At 36.6% G+C, this 19,694-nt stretch overlaps 1 protein-coding gene across 2 annotated transcripts in view; it reads right to left on the bottom strand.

Moving 5' to 3' along the window:
* MAGED1 (MAGE family member D1) overlaps window positions 1-19,273 on the bottom strand; it is a 60,857-nt gene extending 41,584 nt beyond the window's left edge. The window contains exon 1 of one of the 2 annotated variants that reach the window (XM_027053137.2): window positions 19,197-19,273. The gene's annotated coding sequence lies outside the window, so the exon portion shown is untranslated. The remainder of the gene's footprint in view (window positions 1-19,196) is intronic. The other variant, XM_053202334.1, reaches the window with a different exon arrangement.
* Between the last annotated feature and the right edge of the window lie 421 nt (window positions 19,274-19,694).

The following is a 19,694-nucleotide window of genomic DNA, read 5'->3' as shown; positions in this document are numbered from 1 at the left end:
GCATTCAACCAACCAAAATTCCAAAACTACCCTAACACTATCTAACAAAACTATAAGTTCTCAAGCTCATACCTGTCTCATTCTCCCTTCTTTTCTCACTTAAGAGAATTTCTTCCTGGATCCCTTTGTCCTTAGCTCTTTCCAAATTCAGCTGGGAATGCATTTTGATCAACTGTGGAAAATCCCACAGTTGAAAAGGAAATAAAACTTTGTGGTTAAAGCTGGGGTACTGACTGTCCCTAAATTCAGTTCTGAAAGGCACAGGGTAGGTGGTAGAAGAGGGTCTCTTATATATTAGGATGTCTCAGAAATAGGCATGGATCTCTGAAAAAGACACAGAAATGCAGTGTTCCCCAGGAGCAAGAGAGAGGGTGCTGATCTTGAGGGATTAAAAAACGAGTAAGAAAAACACACTGAGACATTTACTCTCCTCCTAGAAGAAAAATGTCCCATATTCCAGGAACAAAACAATGGAATCCAAAGGATGCAGTACACTGAATGGGTCAAGCACACAGGCTTCAGGGTTGAACAGAGCTGGGCTCATATTCCAATATTACTACTTACTTGCTATGTGACCTTAGGCAAGTATCTTTACTTTTCTGAGTACTGGATGTTTCCTCTACAAAATAAAGAAAAGAAAACCCACAAGCTAACGAGAGGTTCTGAGCCTAAACCTAATCTCAAAGAAAATGTAGGAAAAAGTTGTAGGAAATTTTCCTAATTCTGGTAATTGCCCATGAGGTAGTTTGGACAAACCCTCAAGCTGAAAACAAAACAAAACAAAATCTTAATGAAAAACCAACATCTACTTAAAAACAATAAAAATACAGGGAAATAAAAATATGGAAACATCAGGACAACAGCAGAGGGAAAGGGGAATCTAGAGAAATAGATATGCAGGGAGGCCATTTCTGTCCTGAAGGCATTTTTCCATTCCAAAAAAATTTTAACTTTCATTTTAGTTGTTTCAAAGACAAAGGAGACAGATTAAAGTCCAGAACTACACAGAGAAGAAAACTAACAGGAGACTCTTCCTACAATAAGCGGGATCCTCAAAAGGCCTACGTTCCCAAGGGGTGGATGAATGGAAGCAGGTCATTTTGAAGCTTAGACTAAATTACATAACTTGCCCTGGGGATCCTTGAGCCTTGAATTCGATAAAGAAGCCAAACAGCAGGATGAGCTGATGATAGAAAAAACTTAAACACTGGGGTTAGCAAACACAAACTATAAGATACCTATTTTCCTACAAAGAAGTAAATAACAAACCTGAAAATATTTCCAAACATCAGGAAACTATAACAAGTGGTATATCACAATTAAAACTAATCAAACTTTTTGAAGAAAAACACAGTGCATCAAATGAAAAACCCAAGGAATACCTTTACTCAACAGATTAAGAAAATAATTTGTGAAAATTATTACAGTACAAAATGAGAAAAAGGTACAGAAAAGAGTATTAAAGACTCAAACTGCTCTCATTCACTAAATAGGTGTCAGGGACTTGTGAAAGTGATCACACTGAATCTTAATTACTTTATAAGGCACAAAACATACAATTTCATTGATAACAAATAAATTTTTTCAGCCCTTTCTCTACTCTCACAAGCAAAATTGGGCTCCAGATCTGCTTTTGACTTAAAATTAGTTAATGGAATTCCAGAGCCTAACTTTACAAATACAAATCTTTGCAATCACCAAAAGGAAACTCAAAGAGACATGAAGGCTCTGTACTCTCTTTCCTGGAGGTGTGGAGGGGTGGAAACCATCTTGCTTCACACTTATTTCAAATAATCTAAATTTAAAAGAGGTTAAATTGAGAATTTTAACAAGAATGTTAATCTAGCTCTCTTTTACAATATGGAGACTTTTGAATAATCATAACTGCTACCAACTAGTTATATTCTCTGTTAATACAAATATTCCGTGGAAGTACTATTTAAAGACATTTTGTAGGACTCCCACAACTTTAGAAATGAATGCTTTGTTCAATGAAAATAACCCACAAAAGAAATGTGTAATTTTAACTAGGTATCTTACTTGTTAACTCATTGACCAGGTGTAGTAGACAGAATAGCAGCCTTTCCAAGATGTTCTGACCCTATGAATATTCTACCTTATATGGCAAATGGGACTTTGCATTAAGTGATCAAGGATCTTAAGAAGAAAAGTTATCCTAGATTATTCTGGTGGGTTCAACGTAAGTATAAGAGTCTTTACAAGAAGCAGGAGGATCAAAGTCAGAGAAAGAGACAGAATTGTGGAAGTAGAAAGTCAAAGTCAGAGAAGTTGAAGATGCTATACTGTTGGATCTGAAGAGAGAGAAAAGGACCATGAACAAAGGAACTCAGGTGGCCTCTAGAAGCTGAAAAAAGCAAGGAAATATATTCTCCCTGAGAGCCACTTGAGGGAGCTCAACCTTGCCAACAACCTTGACTTTAGGTCTACTGACCTCCAGAACTGTTAAGATAGTAAATTTGTTTACTATTTATGTTTGTCGCAATTTATGACAGCAGCAATAGGAAGCTAATATTACCTGGTGATAAAGTTGTAATTGCAATCTCTATATTTGGAAACAGATTAATACTGCTAAGATCATTCTGACAAATTAGAAAGGATCAATGGCACTTTCTTCTTCACCCACAGACATGGATAAACAAATATAAACTCCCAACTCTGCAGGACTCACTATATAACAAATAATTTGAAAGAATATATTTCTTTTAAATTAACAGTGTCATGACTTCTGTTTCACCAGTGAGAAAAATGAAACTCTGAGAAGTAACTTACCTAAGAATAATGTGCAAAGACCTAGGATTCAAGTCCCTCTCAATGTCAACAAAATCCAATATTTTTCCACTACATCTTGCTGTCCCTCAAACTCCTTGGAGTGTGATGGAGAGGGCAACGCATTCAAATGTATTCCTCAAATGATCCACAGTGACACAAAGACCCCATGTTTGCGAGATTCCCTACCTTCTTTGCTTTAATTCAATGTTCGTAGTAAGCAACAAGCTGTTTTCTTAGTTTGCTTCCCAAGTATCCTAATATTGGAACTGACATGCCCTGGAGAGAGGACCTGAGTGTTCTGGTCACTAGAAAGTATGTATTAGTGTAGGATGGGTGTATTTTTCTTTCTATATCTATTTTAGTCTCAGTACATTAATTTGTATATATTTGTCTATCACCAAGTTTCATTTCAGCATTTCACCAAATCCTGAACTGCAGTTAATTAACTGAAATATCACCACCCTAAAGGCTCTTCTATTAAGTTCTGTTGGAATTTCCAAATAAAGGTAATTTCCTTTCTTTGATAACTTCAACAGTATTTATACATAAAACACCACTATTTAGAGTATAAATCCTCAGAGATGCTTCAGTAAAAACTGTTTCAGAAAAGAAATTCTATTTTATTTTATACAGAATGATATCAATCTTTGGAGGTACAAGGATTGAAAGGGGGAAAAATTACAATTATTCACAAATCACATTAACAAGCCAAAACCACTTTGTGATAATTCATTGAGCTGTACACTTATGATTTACATACTTTTAAGTATATTTTATATAAAATTTATATAAAAACTCAACAAAACCTATAAACAACAATTGGACCTGAGAAAGAGGTAAGCACAATGGATCTAAGAATGATACACCAGAATCAAGCACTCCCATACACCAGTCACAATCAATTACAAAATGTAATTTAAAAATATCAGTGAGAGGAACAAAAGCTTATCAGGGACACAGAAATATGTCTAACAAAATATGCATGAGACCCTTATCGAGAAAACTATAAAACTTTCTTTCAAAGACATTAAAAATACCTAGATAAAAGGAGATGAACCACCTTCATTGTTGTAAAGATGCAACCAAATCTACATATCGATATATAGAAAGAAGTTCTTATAAAAATTTCCATGTTTCTTAAAGACCATGTTAAGCTTACCTTAAAAGTCATATGGAGAAGTAAAGAGCAAAAAGTATAGTTTTGAGGAAGAGGAATAAGGAAAAGGGTCTTTCCCTATCACATATTAACATGCATTGCAAAGCTATAGTAATTAACAGTGTAGAACTAGTATAAATATAGACAAATAGACCGATGAAACAGAATGGAAAGCCTAAAAGCACACCCATACATCTATTACAATTTGGTATATGTCAGACACAGCATTAATATGTGGAGAAAGAATAAATTTAAGTAAATAATCCTGAAACCACTGATAAATCATTCAGAAAAAAAATTTAAGTACGTTCTCCTTATCATACAATATACAAAAATAAAATTCCAAGTGGATCATAAAATTGTGAAAACCAAATTATAAAAGTTTTACAGGGGAATATACTAGAATACCTTTAGGAAATCAAGGTAAGAAAGAATTCCTTAAACAAGGTGAAAACATGGCATATGTAGAAAATGATAATTTCATGGCATACTGAGGAAAGTGGAAGAGACTGCTCTTTCATGAGGGTTAAGGTTATCAATATTACATCTAAATGTAACCATTTGTGAGAATATTCATTCCTACTTGAACTCTTTTCCTTAGCTCTACTATATCAGAGTGGCCTCTCAACGGCCCATTTCTTCAGGTACTTCCCAAGCTCAAGGCTAGATGGCATACCCAGGCAGCTACTATACATAGTCTAATGACCACTTGCTCTCTGGTCCCCACACTCAGACGATTCTCATCCACTGCCAGATTAATGGCTACTTGCATGCAAAATTAATTTCTTAACCTGGTGCCTTCCAGGAGACCTTCTCCCAGCCTCTAAAATGCATTGGAGGACCCTCCTCCTTCATGTTTCTACTGAAAGTACCACATCCTGGTCTCCCCTCCATCATAGCATTCCCTGTTGCAATGTCTGTGCCTATCTCACCCACTAGATTCAGTAGAAAATACATCTAATTTAACTATGTCCTCAGTATCCAGCAGAGTCTAGATCACTACATTTTTGCTTACTTAATTGATTAATCAATTAATGGTGTATCTATTTTTTTTAAGGCTACTCTATATTTCCCACTAGTGTCCTAGCACTTCTGACATTCTCAGACTGTGTACCTTTCCCCTCTCACTTTCTATGACATCCCCCTTTATTCATGCACACTTCTTGTCTACCAAGGCCCTGGAAAAATATTTTCCTGATAGCCAAGAAGGCAAACAGAAGGCATGAAAAGTAGTGAGCTATGCCCATTTCCCCTGGAAGCGTTCTCCTTCCCACCTGGAATCCTTCCTTTGTGACCTGTAGAATCTCTTTCCTTGAAAAAGAAGCTTACCTATATCCTTCAGTGATTTTTAGAACACCCCCTTCACCTAGCCATAGATGAGATAGTGCTCTCATAAGCCTGCTGATTCTCCCACACCCCTGGTGTCAACATTCCCAACTGGTAAACCACAGCACACTAGTATTCCAAACTTGTTAGTAACACACTATTTAAGCAGTATCTGTGAGATGGACATCCTCAGGTAGGCTGCCATGTGATACAGAGCAGAGCACAACATGTAAAAGGTAACAAGGCTCGTATAGTGCCCAACTGATGATAATAATAAAAAAAGATGACATGTTTTCTAGAATATTTTTCCCTTGCGAATATGTGAGGGACTGTAGTCAAGGCATTAAACCACTTGACACAAATAGCAGCCAAAGGATGAAAGGATATCAAGTGAAGAGCTACAACAAACATGCCACTGTTTTCAATGACATTATCTTGAAAATTCAAATTCTCAACATGAAGAAAGAAAGCAAAAATAATAACAGTAGTAAAAAGTAAAGAAACAGTGAAATAAAATATAAAATAAGCATCTCCTAACGGTAAATATGCTAATATGTTATTTTTTGTGAAATAACTAAAAAATACAGTCAGGCCCAAGAAGTACATTAAATACTAATTGTAATTAAAGTTTAGAATTATTTGTTATTCCATTATTTATTTCAAAATAAAAAAATCAATAATACATATGTATAATATTTCACATCTTCACATAGAACATTTTGTCAGTTTTCTGAAAGTTGATAAACTCATAATTTTTAATCACTACAAGCACTTCTACCAAACCGTGAAACTCTGGGAAGGAAATAAACAAGCCAGGGCCCTCCCTAAGGAAAAGGCTCCCTAACAGATAGACTCTGAGACAAAAAGAACAAGGAAGGAGTTGGCTAAATGGCTAAAGATAGTTGTTCAAGGACCCTCCAAAGACACAGGGTCATCTAAGCCACTAAACCAGTCTTTATATTCTGCCATCCACAGATGCTGGTTATCTCTAGTAACTTCCTGGTTTTGATTCTTGACTCTGGAGTCTGAAGAAGAGGCAACTGACTCAGAGTCCCCCTATACAACCCTTGGCTAATTGCTAAGATCAATTGTTTGGACCTCCCAAGAAGGAGGAGCATTGCAGGATAATAATCAAGCCTCCTTCATTCTCAAATGGCCTCAGAGGCTGGGCAAACACACTCAATTCTGGGGCCCAATTCTTGGACCTTAAGATCCTGGGAAAGATAAGACCAAACCAAGGTTCTCCTATGGAAGCCCTCTGATGCAGCTAAGTGTAACTGTTCCAGGAGAAATGTGAAACAGTAACCAAGTCCCCCATATCCACAGTAAATCACAGGTCCTGGCTACCCTGATCAACTCCAAACCACAGTTTTCTGGCCTCAAAACTGTGGGGGAGAAAATACCAAAGTATAAATCCACATATATCTCAAAGTCAGAACTGGTGCAATCCTTTTGGAAATCAGTTTTCCATTATCTAATGAAGTTGAAGGGATGCACAAACTATTACCAAGTAATCTGTCTGCCAGATATATATCTTAGAGAAACACATGTACATGTGCAACAGATGTGTACAAAAATGTTCTTAGCAACACTATTCACAACAACCAAAAAAAGAAGGCAATCCAAATTTTCATAAACAGTAAAATGTATAAATAGGTATTTATGTGCACACATGTCTATACACACAGGCAAAGCAGGCAAAGAAGTGATTACCATAAAAGTCAAGTCAGGATAAATGGTTACCTCTGGGAGAGAGACAGAATTAAGAATGGAGGCTTCTGGATAACCTGCAATGTTCTATTTTGGTTTTGGAAGGTTCTTTTATCGGTGTTTATATTTATTCACTTTGTTATTTTTTAAATGTTTATTTATTTTTGAGAGAGCACAAGTAAGAGAGGGGCAGAGAGAGAGGGACAGAAGAACCAAAGTGGGGTCTGCATTGACAGGCTGACAGCAGCGAGCTCAGTGGGGGGCTCGAACCCACAAACCGTGAGACCATGAACTATACTGAAGTTGGATGCTCAACTGACTGAGTCACCCAGGTGCCCCTATAATTATTCACTTTAGCGTACATTTACAGTTTATGCAACTTTCAGTATTTTTGTTATACTGCACAATTTAAGAAATATTTTTTAACGTTTATTTATTTTTGAGAGACAGAGATAGAACACGAGTGGGGGAGGGGCAGAGAGAGAGAGAGAGAGAGAGAGAGAGAGAGAGAGAGAGAGAAAGCGAGAGAGAATCTGAAGCAGGCTCCAGGCTCTGAGCTGTCAGCACAGAGACCGACACAGGGCTCGAACTCACCGACTGTGAGATCACGACCTGAGCCGAAGTCAGACGCTCAACCAACTGAGCCACCCAGGCACCCCAAGAAATATTTTTTTAAAAGGAAGAATCCAGGGCCTTCCTATGGAACTCCCTTAAAGCATATGTTCTCAACCTTTCTGACATGAGGAATATTATATAAAAAGCATCCACCTCTTTCTGTAAAAGCTATGGAATTGGCTATCCATATTCATTTGCAATGGGATTTTTGGAAACACACACCTGGGCAAGCCAGGGTCCTACCAGCAGTATTATTTCCCTTAAAGTTGCTAAGGGCAGTTGTTCAAGTCCCTCCAAGAATAGAAATCAATATGGAGGGATATCTTAGCTCCCCTTACATTCAAGATTTTACTACCAGTCCTTTCCTGGCATCTAACCCTGGTAATTGCCCCCCCCCCAATAAAAAGGCAGAGACAAAGACAAAAATGTAACAAATAAAGCCAGGGCCATCCAAGGGATCTATTGCTAAACTGGTTAAGGGCAACAACTCATGCTAGCCATTGCTGCTCACATTCCCTAAATCTTCCTCCCTGCTGTGAAAATCTCTGTTCCTTTGATTACCATGACATCTGTCTCTCATCATATACTCACCCCTTCCACAAAATGTAACATCTCCCTTGTCTTCCTCTCAACCCTTAAACTTTTTCTTTCCCAGTATCTTTGATGATCTCATGGCTAACCTGTCCATCACCCCAGCTTCACAGTTCTTTGACCTCTTCTATTCCAACTCACCCACCCACTAAACCTTGTCATCATCCAGAACTACCTTTCCTCTGAAATCTTAAGCTCCAATAACCTACTTTGACCACAATTTCTTGTCTGCCATATCACCTTGTTAACTTCTACTCTTTGAGCTTTGAAATTTCTATACAACTTCTCCCACACCCAACCATATATTCACACAGCTTCTCTTTCTCTGGATCCACAGAATGAATCTTCCTGAGAATATATTCTTCCCTGATGAGATTAGATCCCATGGTCTATAACCTGAACAAATCTCATCAGTAACCTCAACAACTTACTTATTTAGCCCCTCAGTTATCACCAGCACATTTACAAGTCTAAAATCAAGCCCAATGTTTGCCTTCCTTGCTCCTACTTCTTGGCAGCTGAATATATCTGGAAAAAAAAAACTAAACTAAACACACTTAATTTCCAACCTAGATAGGTATTCATTATTGCCCATCAATCTTTTTTCATTCAGTAAAGAAGGTTGTAACCTTCTCCTCTTTCCTCTGGCCCTGGCCATCCCCTCTCACACTCCCGAATGCCCTCGCTACCTTATTCACAGAGAATATAGGGACACCAAGAAAGAAACTCCTCCTGTTTCTTGCCTTTCCAAAACTTCAAAAACATCCCCTTCTGATTCTCTGTAACTCCAAAGTCAGAAGTGATGTCCCTTCTCATGTTCATGGCTGGTACTTCACATGTTCTCAACACATCTTTTCCACATTTTGCTTCTCCAGTTATCCCCTCTCTGTCATATTATTTCTAACCTCTGGTTTTATCAGCTCCTCCCCTGTAGAACATATAAACCTGTTCAAATCTCTCATCCTAAAAATATACATGTACCACCTCTTATTTATTATATTTTTCATAGACAGGATCTTTGACACCAAAGTCTACACTCATTTGATCAACACTTTCACCATTTACATTATTAGTCCTCTGCACATTAGCCTTCACTAACTCTAATCCATACATACTCACTGCCCTCATTTCCCCTAAATCCCTAATCTAACAGAAACCTCTGAATCTACACCTTATATAACCATGTAAAGAAATTTCATGTTTTATATTAAAAAAGGTTTAAGATAGTAGTCTTAAAAGACAAACGCAATACATGTTCATTAGTATACGACAGTGCTTGGCACACAGAAACACATAAAAGGAGATGAGTATCTTCATTACCATTCCACTCCGCCAGAGATAACTGTTAGGGCTACATTCCAACCTCTGGGAGAAACTGAGCAATCATCTCCTCCTCATACCCTTAAATCCCAGGAAGAAGAGGAGGAAGTAGAATTCTCAGATTACTCAAGGATACACAACTGGGACGCAGTGCCAACTAGTGGAGCTTTGAAGAGGAAGACCACAATAAACGAAATTCTCGTGTGGCCTGTTAAAAGAAAAAAAAAATTATCCTGACACTTGTTAAAATGGTAAGATTATAAGAACTATTTCGAGAAGTGTCAAGACTATTGTAAAAGGGGAGAGAAAATAGACTCTACTTTGAATTAAGTAAGGACACCTGGAAATCTATAGCCAAGGAATAGATTTGGAGGGGGCAGGAGGTCAGTAGACAGAAAATTAAGAGGAGACATAAGGATAGGGGAATTCTTGCTAAACAGACTGAGAATTCTTGCTGAAGGCAAACCAGGATGGTCACATATCAAATGTTGGGGGGGGGGGAGTCTCATTAAATTTATTCAGCAGTATACTTTCTAAAACTAGACCAGACAGGCCAAAGACAATGCCCAAGGATGAGATCTAGTTGAAAAGAGGGCTCCGAGGGGCATGACTCACATTTGGTCAAGGAGGGAGTGCTTATTAGCCCTTTTCCACTTTTCAGTTGTCCTTGGGCAATACTTCTTCACTGAAATATACTCTCTTTTAGACCTGTTGTAATGGGACAGCCCCTGGATATATATGCACATATAGCTATGTACATGTGTATGCACAGATCTATTTTATATACATATATGTCGCCTATATTATATTATCATATACAAAAAATGTCATGTTACACTGCAACCTACAAATGTGTGTATATGTATATTATGGATTATAATAGATTATAGTATATGTAATACATACACACATGACTTTCCCATACACTACACACACACACAGAGTGCAGAATGCAGTGTAACATGACATTATCTCTCTCCTGGACCAATACACCTCTCCCCCCCTTATCAGTCTCCTACTGTCTCACTCCCACCCATTCACCCAGTGCATCATCAGTACATTACAAAGAGAACTGTGTATCTCATCTGCTTAAGACAATTCCATTGCTTCTTCCTCACAGGCTTCAGAGTGAAATCCTCGTTCTCTGACTTGACTTTTGGGGCGCTCAACATCCTGGCCCTTATCTATGTCTCTAGTTTCATTTCTCTTCCTCTACATAAAACTTACATTCCAGTTATAACCAACCACACATATGCTTTTCTCTGAATATATCAAGATCTCCCCCACCTCTTTCCAGTTTCCTCTGACTGGAACACCCTTCATAGCGCTTCTACCTTCATACTTCCTCTATTCACCCAGTATCAAGCATTATTTTCCTTTCCAAAGCATTTTCAGATGCCCCTTCTGTGCTACCCCACAGCTTATCACTTGCCCCCACTGTGTACTATGCCCACTACAGTACTTACCATACTCTTTAGACACTGTCTGTTCATTTACTCGTACCCCCACTATAATGAATCTTCATCAAGGACAGGAAACATGTCAGGTTTACCTTTACATCCCTTGTACCCAGAATAAGATCAAATACATGGTAGTGTGGTCTATAAATTTTTACTGAATGAATGCCTACATAAACAAACGAAAGCCATGCTTAGCTAATTATCAATGTAATGCTGGTGGAATCATTCACTTATATTCAAAATAGTAAGGAAAACGGTCACAACAAAAGGCCACATAGCATTACTAAAAAAATAGTAATAATCCCCTGAGCACTCACATCTTGGTTTCTAAGTACCAATCCCTATTGAAGGAATACATGGCTCCTTGCAAAATGGCTGATGTCAGGACTGGGGCAGGGAATGAGCCTAAAATATCTTATGTCAGAAAGCAAGGAAGCCAAGATCTAATGAGATCATGTAAAGGATATAGGAAAAGTCTCCTAATTTCTAAAATGACACAGTTTGGGCATCAAAAATAAACCACAATGGGTACCTAAAATACATAAAAATCCATGAATTCCTAATAATATTAAAGAAAACAATGAAATTCTCTAGGGAACGAACCCATTACTCTGATAAATGAAAAAAAAAAAAAAGCATTTATCCTGACTTTCTTTTTATAGAATACATTTGGGGACCCCCCCCCCAAAAAAAGCTGATAAAGAGGTCTTTTTTTCTGAAATAATTCCAGCTAATAAATGCAGAAGGATTGATAAAATTAGACCACTCTTTTTAAACTATTAGTAAAATAATGAACTTAGACAATTATCTTCAATGGCTGCTAAACAGGAGAAAGGTTGGTAGGAGATGCTACAATGGAGTTGGGATGCCTGGGTGGCTGCATCAGATTAAGCATCTGACTTTGGATCAGGTCATGACCTCAGTTTGTGAGTTTGAGCCCTGCTTTGGGCTCCATGCTGACAGCTTGGAGCCTGGAGCCTGCTTCGAATTATGTATCTCTCTCTCTCTGCCCTTGCCCGGCTCATGAGTGCATGTGTGTGCACACGTGCGCTCTCTCTCAAAAATAAATAAACATGTTTAAAAATTAAAAAAAAAATGGAGATCAGGCTGACAACACCTGAAAACACAAATGAACCCCAGAATCAGTTAAAAATTTAAACCAGATATGATGAAATGCAATAGAAAGTGCATATCACTACTTGAAATGATTTTTTCCCTTAAAAAATAAGTCAGTCAGAGAAAGATGGATATCATATGATTTCACTCTTATGTGGAATTTGAGAAACAACAGATGAACATAGGGTAAGGGAAGGAAAAATAAGATAAAAACAGACTCTTAAATACACAGAGCAAACTGAGGGTTGATAGGGGTGGGAGGATGGGTTAAATGGGTGCTAGGCATTAAGGAGGGTACTTTTCAGGATGAGCACTGGGTGTCATATGTAAGAGATGAATCACTGGGTTCTATTCCTGAAGCCAAGACTACACTGTATGTTAACTAACATGAGAATAAAAAACTAAAAAAAATTTTTTTAAAGCAAAACAAAATACAAAATATAATAATAATTGAAAGTGAACCTAATAAATCTTCTAGTTCTAAATGCCAGTGAACAGAAACATGCAGATGGGAAAACAAAATGAATACCACCTGAAGGAAGCAATCATCTAAATCCATTTGTCGACACAATAAATGACTTAGTTTCTCTAACAAACCAATGGTCTTTAAAATGTGGAGGAGGGGTTGGCTATACAAGGTTTTAACAGGAAAACAGACTGAGGACAAAAATATCTTGTGGCCCTTGTTTAGATATAGATTTAACAAAGAAACTATACAAAGACATCTTTAAGAAAATCATAGAAATTTGAATATGAACTGGGTATTACATAGTATGAGAATTACTGTTAATCTTATTAAGTGTAATGGCTTATTGGTTACTAATATAATGCACTTAAGAGTTAAGAGATGTATAGTGAGTTATTTACCTGTGTAATGACCTAATGTCTGGGATTGCTTTAAAATACTCCAGTGAAGGGGCGCCTGGGTGGCTCAGTCAGTTAAGTGTCCCACGCTCGGTTTCAGCTCAGGTCATGATCTCACAGTTTTGTGAGTTCAAGTCCTGCGTCGGGCTCCCTGACAGTGTGGAGCCTGCTTGGGATTCTCTCTCTTCCTCTCTCCCTCCTTCTCTCCCCCTCCCCCACTCATGCTGTCTCTCTCTCAAAATAAACTTAAAAATTTTTTTTAAATACCCCAGTGAAAAAGTGGGTGAGGAGAAAAGATCAAACAAAATCAGCAAAATGGTATTAATTGTTGAAGCTGAGAATGGATACATGCTATATCCTACTTTAAATATATTTGAAAATTTCAGTAATAAAGGAAAAAAGAAACCAATATCAGAGGTTCCAACTGGTTCATTCTAAACTGGAAAGTTTGAGCAACAGAAGAAATAATGACTGCAATGGATTGAAAAGTACCAAATATAAAAATATCCACAAGTTCAACAAAACAGGGAAAATGACAACAAAAGATCTCAAAAACTATAAATATACATTAATCTAGGTTGGGTGATGCTTTTGAATACCAACCATAAGAACTATATTCTGCATTTTATAATTAATAGATCCCTCAGCAGAATTTCTTCCTCTCCCTATCTCTTTATGATTTGAGTTTTACTTTTATTCTTTTGTATTTGATATGATACAGTGATAAGAGCAAGGGATTTCATATTATAGAACTACGCATTTGAATGTGAATGGTCTTTGAAGCTTTATGATTGAACAAGTTTCTTAACCAAGTATGATTCCTTTCCTTTCCTTTCCTGTAAAATGGAAGAATATGTACATCATTACTCTTTTTCTGGTTTTGATTAAATTAAATAATATGTATATATTGCCTGATAAAAAACAGAACCTCAGTAAACACTGCTTGTGTATTTTTTTTAAAGAAATACCAGTTATAAAAAGGTCATTGAGGAAAAAAAGAAATTTGAAAATGGATTAAGTGTTAGGTGATATTAGGAAATTATTGTGTCCCTAATATTAGGAGATGAACGCTGAGATATTTAGGTGTAAAATGCCATGATATTAAGTGGTATCTCAATCAAAATGCCAAGAAGAATTTTTGTGGAAACTGACAAGCTGATTCTAAAATGCAAATGGAAATTCAAAAAACCAATTTGGCATTATTGAAGAAAAAGAACAAAACTGTAGAACTAAATGACTGTATATAAGGTATATTATAAAATGACATTAATTATGACAGTGGTACTTATACAAGGATAGAGAAGTAACCCAAACTGAACAGAATTCAGAAACAAACCCACATATATAACCTAACCATTTGATTTATCAAAAATATGATGCTATAGAAGGGAAAGAATGATCTTTTCAGTAAGTGATACTGGGTTGATTGGATGTCCATTTTGACATACAAAAAAGGGAGGGGACCTTTACTCATACCCATAACTTATACTGAAAATATACACAAAAATCAATTAAAAATAAATTGTGAATACAAATGAGAGATTAAACAATAACACAACACAGAAAAATGTCTTCATGGCCTTGAAAAAGGCAAAGACTTTTTACCAAAACAAGCACCAGCCATAAATGGGAACATTATGAAATTGAACAACAATACTAAAATTGGGAGAGTTCATCAAAAGACACCATTAAGAAACTGAAAATGCAAGCAACTGAGATCTGCAATAAATATAACAAAATATTAACATCCTTAATTAAAAAGATCTCAACAAATCAGTAAGATAGTCCAGGAGAAAAAGTGGTCAAAGATTGAAAAGGTATCTCATAAAAAGATATCCAGGCCAACAAACATGGACAGATGTAAATTTATCATCAGATCTGCAAATTAAAATAATAAGATACCATTCATAACCACTATAATGGCTACTTTTTTTCCTTAAAAAGTAAAGACAATGACAAGTGTTGACAATATTCTAGAGAAAGTGGAACTCTTAAAGATTTGTACTGAGAGTTTTATAGTACAGGCATACCTCAGAGAACTTGTAGATTCGGTTCTAGACCACCACAATAAAGTGAATATCACAATAAAGCAAGTAAAATGAATTTTTTGGTTTGCCAGTGCATATAAAAGTTATGTTTACACTACACTTTAGTCTATTAAGTATGTAATAACATTATGTCTAAAAACGTATATACTGTAATGAAAAAATACTTTATTGCTAAAAAATGCTAACCATCATCTGACTTTCAGAAAGTCATAATCACTAATCACAAATCACCTTTAACAAATATAATAGTAATGAAAAAGTTTGAAATATTTCAAGAATTACCAAATGTAACACAGAGACATGAAGTGAGCAAATGTTGTTAGAAAAATGATGCCGAAAGACTTGTTTGACTCAGGATTGCCACAAACTTTCAATTTGTAAAAAACAGTATCTGCAAAGTGCAATAAAGCAAAATGCAATAAAACAAGGTATGCCTGTACAACCATTGTGGAAAATTAGTTGACAGTCTCTACTAAAGCTAATCATATACATAACTTAATTCAGCAATTCTTCTCTTAGGTATATGCTCAACAGAAATATGTACATATATCACCAAAAGTCATATACTATAATGTCCACAAATGTTTACAAGCCAAAAATATAAACATACAAAATGTCCATCTATTATGATATGTTCAAACAGTGGAATACATACCAATGAGAATGAAGGAATTACCACTATACCCAATAATATGAATGCATCTCAAAAACATACTACTGCACCCAATAATATGGATGAATCTCAAAAACAAAATCTTAAGCCAAAGAGGTCAGGCACCAAAAAAATAATGATTTACTACCATATTTTTATAAAGTTCAAAAACAGGCAAAATTATTATACAGTGATAGAAGCAAGGATTGTGGCTAATTGGGAGTTTAGATGTGACTGGAAGGGAATACATTCAAGGGGCTTCAGATGCTAATCATGTTCTATTTCTTAATTTGGATGCTGGTTACACATGTGTGTTTACATTGAAAATGCCTTGAGCCATACATTTTTGATACATGCACCTTTTTGTGTATATTTAAGTTTATTTAAAAATAAAGTCTGCACTCCTATGAAGAATTTAAGATACAAAACAGATGAATATAAGGGAAGGGAAGCAAAAATAACATAAAAACAGGGAGGGAGACAAAACATAAGAGTCTTAAATACAGAGAACAGAGGGTTGCTGGAGGGGTTGTGGGAGGGGGGATGGGCTAAATGGGTAAGGGGCATTAAGAAATCTACTCCTGAAATCATGGTTGCACTATATGCTAACTAACTTGGATGTAAATTAAAAAATAATAAATAAATAAAAAATAATAAAGCCTGCAAATCTCAAATGGTTCAACCAAAATACATAGATCAGAAAATAGATAAACAATTATGCTTTAATTTTAAAAATGAATGGAGGGAGGGGCGCCTGGGTGGCTCAGTCGGTTAAGTAGCCAACTTCAGCTCAGGTCATGATCTCACGGTTCGTGGGTTGGAGCCCCACATCGGGCTCTGTGCTGACAGCTTAGAGCCTGGAGCCTGCTTCTGATTCTGCGTCTCCCTCTCTCTCTGCTCCTCCCCTGCTCATGCTGTCTCTGTCTCTCAAAAATAAATAAATGCAAAAAAATTTTTTTTTAAATAAATGGATGAATGGATGGTTAAGAGTGAGCAAGTGAGTGAACAAGTGAGCTAATATGGCAAAAGTTAACAACTATTGAATCTAGGTTTAGAGTATAAAAGTATTCATTGTACTCTTCTTTCAATTTATGCTTGTTTAAATTAATTAAAAAATGTTCAAGTAAAAAGAGTCACTACACCTCTCAGCTCTTAATATTTATAGTTATGAAGTAATTCAATCTCCTGATATAATCTGATTTATTAAAGGAAATTTTTAAAAATGAAATTTCTATACCCAGGTTATGTCTTATAAAATAATAAAATAGTCCATATATTTTGTACTTCTCATTAATAAACAGCTAAAGAGACACAAACAAAAGACAAAGAAAACCAGGCCAGGACTGAGTGTCTCACAGACCTTACCTCCATGAATTCCACCACCAATAGCAGGTTACTATCCACCTCTGAGTCTTGGTTTTATCAACGGTAAAATGACAATGATAGTACTGACCTTATAGGGTGGTTCTGAAATTTGGGGGCCAACTATATTTAAAAGGTTGCCTGTACAGACAGACAAGTATTAAATTCATTCCAATTTAACATATCAAACATTTGTGGGTAAAATATCATGAACACACAGCAATAAGAGCACTGAGAAAGGTAAGCAAATATGCTGTAGGATAGCACACAGTGCACCACAAACAAACAGATTGAGGAAGATGTGAGGATAGATATAGAGATATCTTCCTAGAGGGGCTGGTAACTGACAATATACCTAACTGGATAGCAAGAAGCTAGCCAGGAGAAAAAGAACGAGAAGTTTATGTGACTGGATTAGGTCATTTGAGTGTTCAGAGTGCTGCATTAAAGCTGTGCAGAAAAGTGACCACAAAGTGTGTGGGGGGGGGAGCCAAATGAACAACAAATGCAGACACTGACATAGATACATCCTGTTTTTCCCACTAACATCTATATAGTTTGTGCTCGCACCTCCTTTAGGTTTGTAGTCAAAATGCTGCCTTACCAGGGAGGTCTTCCTAACCATCCAATTTAAAATAGTACATCCCCTCCCTATCACAACCTATTCATATTTATTTTAATCATTTATGTCTCTCAATTATAGTTTTTAAAAGTTTTTATTTTACACTTGTATTCTCAGTGTTTAACACTGTCTGACACGTAAAAGTTATTCAATAAAAAAGTCTTGCATGAATAATGGTTGCACAGTGGGTTGAAGCCATGTGACATTTAAATGCTGTGTAATTATGATTTGAATAGAGAATACAGAGACATCAGCAATACCCTTCCCAAAAGTTCCTAAGTGTTTTGGTATCACAACATCTCTGCCTCATCTTTTTATAAAAGAACTGAAAACTATTCCTGGCCTAGAAAAATGAATTACTTATTCTTACACTTATTTTGGCAAGTGTAACACAGTAGCTACAGGAGAAGGGAGGAATAAATTACTTGTTCAAGGAGATCCTTGGTTAAATTCCTCTTTAGAGCCTGAAAAACCTTGACCCTCATTATAAGTTTAATGATCATTCCCCCTCTCTCGGGTAAAAAAATTGAAATAATAGATTGTGATTAACTAATGTTCTCCCAAGACAAACACGATAAATGTAACAGAAAAATACATTTGACCTTGCACCAAATAGATAATACTTGCAAAGTTCCCAGGAAAACTGAAAAATCTGCCAGTTCGCTGTTCAATGTTGCTATCAGAGACCAGAAAAGGATTTGCATAATAAGCATAACTCAAATGAAAAAATAAATTTGAGATTGGATGATTGGATGTCATATGTTTCAATGATTTCTGATCTATGACAAGTTCTAAAGGAGATGGAAAAGCTTCCACCCTCAAGAGATGACAAAAATGTGGGGATTCAGTTCTATGCCAAAATTTTTTTTTGATGTCACGAATAGACGGTTAAAAATCAGTGCAGTATCTGATGTGTAACTTTGTTTAGAGTAAAAATAAACACAATAATAATAATTTGAACAAGACCCTATGTCTCTTAAGACTCTAAAATTTCTGCCACTGTTTATTTTTAAGAACAAAAACAGCGTTGACCTTGAAACTGAAGCCACACCTGGTTTTGGAAAGTATATAGTTTAATGGCCTCTGCAGGAGGGAGACAGAATGGGTCAGAAACCTTGTGCAGCAAGGAGGGGAGTAAAGTACTGGGGATGAAGGAAAAGGAAGAATGTAGATTAAGAGTGGCAGAACTGGGTTGCAAAAGTTTTGAGGCTAAAGGGGGGCGGGGAAGAAGGTGGGAGTAAGAGGTAGGATAAGAATCTGTGGTAGAGGGAATGACTCAGGCTCAGAAAAATCAGGAAGACGATCTGGAATAATGAAGAGAGGCGAATAATGACCAGGGAAAAAAGGACTACAAGAGTCAGAAAGGGGAGGGGATGACAGCCAGCCATCTTAGGAGTAAGGGAGAAAAGATTGGCGAGCAGAGCCATACTCGTCAGAAACATCTTTCACAGAATGTACTCGGGATGAATTCTTCGTTCCATCCCACGTTGTAGGAAGGAGGAAAGCTTCCCCGGGGTGTTTAGGGATTCACTTGCGAAAATTATCAGTCTTTCTTTACACTCACCTTGGTGAAGAAAACCGCGACTCAACGACGGCGTGACCGGAAGTGTTATTTTCTTTCTTTGAGCTGAAGATTTAACTTCCGACACCACGCCCCCTTTACTCAAGCAACTTCCCGTGCCTCTCTAGCAAGTTCTTGGAATACTTTATCGCTATGGCTCTCTTGTCAAATCAGAAACTGGGTAGTATTGTAAACCGGCTGGGAGGGGACTCGGTAACTTTTTACAAATCCTAGTTCTAGTCATCCCAGGAACTGCAGTATTTCAGTCAAACCCCACTTATCCAATTTGTCATCTCGCATTCCTAACCCTTAGTCCCTTAACTCTTGCATGTCAATAGTTACATATTTGCTATACTGGTTTACTGTTTTTCTGGCATACCATGTTGAAAAAAAAGTTTATTTTTATTAGTGGCATACTTTGATTTCAAGATTAAAAAAAATCTTAAATATGAATCATTTTTGTCTCGGAATTGTATCCAAAGAGTTACATGCTGTATTCAA

Source organism: Acinonyx jubatus, chromosome X (genome assembly GCF_027475565.1).
Source record: "Acinonyx jubatus isolate Ajub_Pintada_27869175 chromosome X, VMU_Ajub_asm_v1.0, whole genome shotgun sequence".
Taxonomy (NCBI): domain Eukaryota; kingdom Metazoa; phylum Chordata; class Mammalia; order Carnivora; family Felidae; genus Acinonyx; species Acinonyx jubatus.
This window is presented reverse-complemented; position numbering and strand designations above follow the sequence as displayed.